The sequence below is a fragment of the Notamacropus eugenii genome, chromosome 5 (genome assembly GCF_028372415.1).
Source record: "Notamacropus eugenii isolate mMacEug1 chromosome 5, mMacEug1.pri_v2, whole genome shotgun sequence".
Classification (NCBI taxonomy): Eukaryota; Metazoa; Chordata; class Mammalia; order Diprotodontia; family Macropodidae; genus Notamacropus; species Notamacropus eugenii.
Window position 1 is genome coordinate 452,534,909 of NC_092876.1, and position 5,708 is coordinate 452,540,616.

The following is a 5,708-nucleotide window of genomic DNA, read 5'->3' on the forward strand; positions in this document are numbered from 1 at the left end:
CACAGATGAGGAGAGATCCATATTGTTCATTACTAAGGCTAGTCTCTCTACCTGACCTCTAAATCCATTCCTTCCTACTTCCTCCAAGACCCTGCTCCAGCAAATCTCTCAAGGATTTACAAGCTCTCCCTTCCCACTAGCTGTTTAAAAACATGCTTGGGTCCTACTCTCAAAAAAATCTTATGTTGATCTTTAGAGGCTGCTGGTGGCTGTGGACAGAGTCCTGGGCCTGGAGTCAGGAAGACCTACATTCAAATCCAGCCTCAGACACTTCCTAGCTGTATGACCTTAGGTAAGTCACTTAACCTCTGCCAATCTCAGTTTCCTCAATTGTAGAATGGGGAAATAATGCACCTACTCCCTGGGTTATTGTGAGGACCAAATAAGATATTTGTAAAAAATGCTTAGTGCAGTACCTGGCATATAGCAGTTGCTACATAAATGCTTATTTCCTTCCCCATCTCTCTCTTTCAAGTTAATTCAAAAAGGCAACTCAAAGGCAAAACTTAACAGTGTCTACCTCTTGGGGGGAAGAGATGGTGATGGAATAAAACCCTGCATGGATAAGTTAACACAGAATAACTTGAGGGGGAAATAGCTGGAGCAGCAGGGTAAGTTGTTTGTTTTTTTTAAAGAGGTTTCAACTAGGAGATGGGGCCTAAGCTGAATCTTGAAGGAAATTAGGGGGTTTAAAAGAGAGTGGCAAGGAGGGAGTCCCCTCCAGTGATGAAACACAACCTGCACAAACACAGGGAAATAGAAGATGGAATGTTGACTTTGTGGAATAGCTAGTAAGCCAGTTTGTCTGAACAGTAAGTAGAATGAGTTGTTGCTGTGTTTGTCCTTTGTTCTCGAAGAGGACCATGACACCAAGACGATGACATGACTTGCAGCTGGCTTTGATTTGAGGGAGGGAGGGCTGTGCAAGGTCACCAGCCTCACTTTCTCCTCCAGAGCCATCTGGGTCCAGTGGCCAGATATTCATCAGGACAGATGGAGATGGCCCAGGATGCAATGGGAGCCCCTGGTCCTTTTAGGCTAAGGTCTTTTCAGATTCTCACTTAGAGTGAGGTAATGCCCATTCCGTGAATAGGACTCTTAAAGAAGTGAGTCAAGGCATGATGCAAAATGCCGTCCACATCCAGAGAAAGAACTATGGAGTCAGAATGCAGAATGAAGCAAACTATTTTCTCCTTTTTTATGTTTGGTTTTGTTTAGTGTTACTCATGGTTTCTCCCATTCATTTTCATTCTCCTATGCAATATGACTAATGTGAAAATGTGTTTAATATGAGTATACGTGAGGAGCCCCTGTAAGATTGCATGACATCTTGAGGAGGAAGGGGAGAGGGAGAAAATTTAAAAATTATGGAAGTAATTATTGAAAATTAAAAACAAATTAATTAATTTTTAAAAAGGGAGAACTGAGTCAAGGGATGGTCTTGACAGCCCTCCCTCACTCAAATCAAAGTCAATTGCAAGTCATGTCATTATTTCACTGATGTCATCATCCTTTCTGAGAATGAAGTTCAAACCCAACCTGGGAGTATCCTCTCCCTCTCCCTCCCCCCCTCTTTCCCCTTCCCTCTATCCTTACCTGAGGGTGCTCTGCCCAAAGGAAGGTACATTTTGATGACTGAAAGCTGCCTAGTTAACTTGGGGTTTACTGGCTAGATTTCTTTCTCAAAGACCAAACCTTAAACCCAATTCACTCTGGAGCTCATACATAGGACAACCATAGGTGATAGGTCCCTACCCTCCTAGCACAGAGTGAATGTAAATAGTAAATAGTAACTGTTTCTCTTTTGGTCAGGAACCCTGAGGGTCTTCCCCTCCCTGTTTGATTTTTTTTTTTTTATTAAAAGGGTCATTCCTTAACTCACTTCTTAAAGAGACCTAGTCACTGAATGGGCATTAACTCACTCAAAGTGAGAACCTGAAAAGACCTTAGTTTAAAAGGGCCAGGGTCTCCCATTGCATTCTGGGCCATCACCAGAATGAGTATAAAATCACTCTGGAAAGGTTAGGTGGGTCTAGAGCACGGAGAGTTATAAATGCCAAGCTATGGAGTTTGTATTTAGCTGAAGACAATAGGAAGTCACCAAATATTGTTGAAGTGACATAGTCATACCTATGACTTAGGAATGTTTATATGGAGGCTATGTGGAGAAGAGGTAGGAGAGAGGGCAAAGGAAGACCAATTAAGAAGCTACTGCAACAATACAAAGAAGAGATAAAGTGGCCTTACATTTGGCTAGTCAGGGTGAGTGAAGGAAGAAGACAGAAGTCAGATATAGTGGGGATGACTTGACAAGATTTGGAAACTATTTAGGTATTGGAGATGAGGGAAAATAGAGTCAAGGATGACTCCAAAATTGTGAACTTAGGTGATTGGAAGGATGGTGCTGCCTACAGGGAAATTTAGAGGAGATAAAGATTTGGTGGAGAAAGAAAAAATGAATTCTGTTTTGATGGCATTGACTTTGATATACTGATGGTACATTCATAGCAGGCACTTTAACCATGTGTGGCTAGAGTTGAAGAGTAAGAGTTAATCTGAATATATAGATTTAAGAATGTCTGTACAGAGCTAATAACTGAATGCATACAAGGTGATCTGAGTCACAGGTTGTGTTTGTCCTTCTTTCTCCAAGAGGATCATGACATCAAGATGATGCCATGACTTGTAGTGGACTTTAATTTGAGTGGGGGAGGGCTGGTCAAAGTCATCAGCCTCACTTTCTCCTCCAGAGCCATCTGGGTTCAGTGACCATCTCTTGACTAACTATCAAGTGAGATAGAAGAAAAGTCACACCAGGACATAGACTTGGGGATACACATATTTACTTGGCAAGAGATAGATGATTACATTCAGGGAAGGAAGTTGGAGGAGAACCAGAGAAAGCAATGGTACTGAAGCCAAGGGAGGAGAGAGTGGTTGGTAGTGTTACAAGTTGCAGAGAAGTCAAGTAGGATGGAGATTGATAACAAGGACAAATTCTATTTGGCAGTAAGGACATTATTGGTAAGGTGGGATAAAATAGTTTAAGGCAAGTTGCAAGCTCTGAAAAGTGAATAAGAGGTGAGGAAATAAAGGCAACGAGTGAAAAAATCCTTTTCTAGAAGTTTGGCTGTGAAGGCGAAGAAGCATAGGATAATATCTGGAGGTGATGATAGAACCATGTGAAAGGTTTTTTGTTTTTTAGCAATGAAGAGATCTAGGTCTGATTATAGGCAGCAGGGAAGAAGAGACTGAAGAGAGAGAGAGAGAGAGAGAGAGAGAGAGAGAGAGAGAGAGAGAGAGAGAATGACTGAGGAGGCAAGTTCCCAGAGAGAAGATAGAAAGAAGTAGGATCAATGGAACAGAGGAGTTAGCCTTGGCAAGTAAAAGGACTACTTTTTTTTTCAGGGGCTGGAGTGAAAGAAAGGAGGATAGGGGAAGGTGGTATAAGAGAGTTTTAAAATACAAAATAAGATAGAAGATGAAATTCATGGTAAATTGACTCAATTTTCTCAGCAAAGGGGGTTTTTCACCTAGAAGAAAGAAGGCAGAAGATGATTAAAAGATCTGGAGGAGGAAAGAGAAAATTTAAATAGACAGTTGAGGAGTATGATTGAGGTAAGCAAGGAAGAACAAAAAGTGGTGAAAGTCCAGTTGAGATTATATGAGAAACTGTTAGTGACTTTGTCCAGCAGCACCACAGTAAGAGCAGAGAAGCAGATGAGAGGAGTTATCCAGGGTTGGGGTTTGGTAAGGCACAAGTCACGATGGTTGAAATGGATAAGAGATTCAAGGGTAGAAATGAGTGTATATTCAACCATTTGTACAAAGAACATAGAGAGAAAGTCTGGAATAAAGACAATGAACCAGGAGAGTTGGAAACAGTGGAAGAACTAGATATCCAGGCAAGAATGAAGAATGGGTTGAGAAGGAATGAGGCAAGGGGAGAGATAGACATGAGATTATGATGAGAGAATTTCAGAGAGTAGCTATTTTATGGGTAGTAGTGAGTTCTCAAATTTAAACAGCCTATAATTGAGTGAATGGAGTGAAGCAGGTGAAAAGAGGAATTAACTTGAAGTTGGGGCATTATCGGGTACATCAATATACTGATGTCCCCAGGTATAAAAGCAGGAGTTGAATTAGAGAAGAAGACTGTGAACCAAGTACTGAATTACTTGAGAAAACTGGGAGGGGCAGGAAGAATAACTTAATAACTTCAAGGATTTGTTAATTTAGGTCAGATAGAGGGATGTTAGAAGGTTGAGAAGTTGCTGGGTGATGGATGGTGGCACAGGGATGGTCTAGATGAGTCAGTGACAAACAAAAAGACTGAATGATTGATTGAAAGAGCAAAGGAAAAAAGCATTTACTACATGTGCCAAGCACTATGTTAAGTGCTGAGAATACAAATTTTAAAACCTAGAACTCAAGGATTTCATACTGTAGTTAAAGGAGACAACATTTTAAGAAAATTGAGTTATGGAGCTGATGGGAAGGTCTAAAAGTCTCAAGAATTTAGTGGTGGGGCAGATGGCATGTCCCAAAGGTCTATGAGTTACTTAAGTAATTAAAATGATGATAAGAGCAGAGAGACAGGTCACATGTAATACATCATCTGGAAGATCTTAGGAGATAGGGGTAGAGCAGATAGTAAGGTCTAGCAGTCCTCCATCTCATCAGAAAGAATGGAAAATGCATATTCTTTCTCCTGGTCCAACATGTAAAGGTATATAAGAGAACAAGTACTAGAGAAGGTGGTCAGGGATACAGAGTCTTCCAGAGGGAGTCAGGTTCTGTGAGTACAAGAAAATATAAAGATATGTGAGAGGAAGAGGGCTAGGATGAAGATAAGCTTAACATTGCAATGGGATTTGAAGAAGGAATAGTAGAAAGAAAAGCAAGAGAAGGATAGGAGATGGGGGACATCAAGTTGAGATAAAGATGAGAAATGCCAATTATTACTAGCAAAGGGGTTGGGTTTTGTTTCCCTCTCCCCCCTACCTTCAGTAGATGATAACTCTGAATTACATGAATTAAAGGATAAGATTGGAATTTGCCAGCCAGAGGATGGAGGAAGTCCCAACTGACTAGAACTCCCATCCTCTAGAATCCCATGATAATAGAAGACAGTATCAGATTGTAGTCTCTCAAGTACAAGGCAAGAAGGGATTGAGCCAGCAAGAAAGATAGGTTGGATACTTGGGTTAGAAACTGCCTAGAGCAGGGTAGAGTCAAGATGGTAGATTAGGGGCAGACACTTAGCTGAACTCTTCCAACATTACGCTTCCAACAACTTTAAAATAATATCTCAAATCAGATTTTGGAGTGACAGAACCAACAAAAGGTGAGACATTTTTCAGCCTAAGAAAATTATAAGAGGTTGGCAGAAGTCTGTGACACTGGGGTAGAGGCCTATCTGAAGTCCACACACAGTGATGGCAACAGGGGATGTAGACACAGCAGCAGCTTTGGGAACTCTCATCACAGAGGTGATAAAGGGGTTGGACAACTGTTCAGAAAGAGATTAGAGGAGATCTTTTGTTGGCACTGGGTAAAGCTGATGCTAATTGGCAACTCTATTGCCCATAAACAGTTCATGGTCATAGTTCCAGTGTAGAGAGAAATGCTGGTGGTAGGTCATAAGAGATCAGGTGTCCTTGTCACAGTTTCAAAGCAAAGAGGAGCATGAGCACTTTAGCTACAGG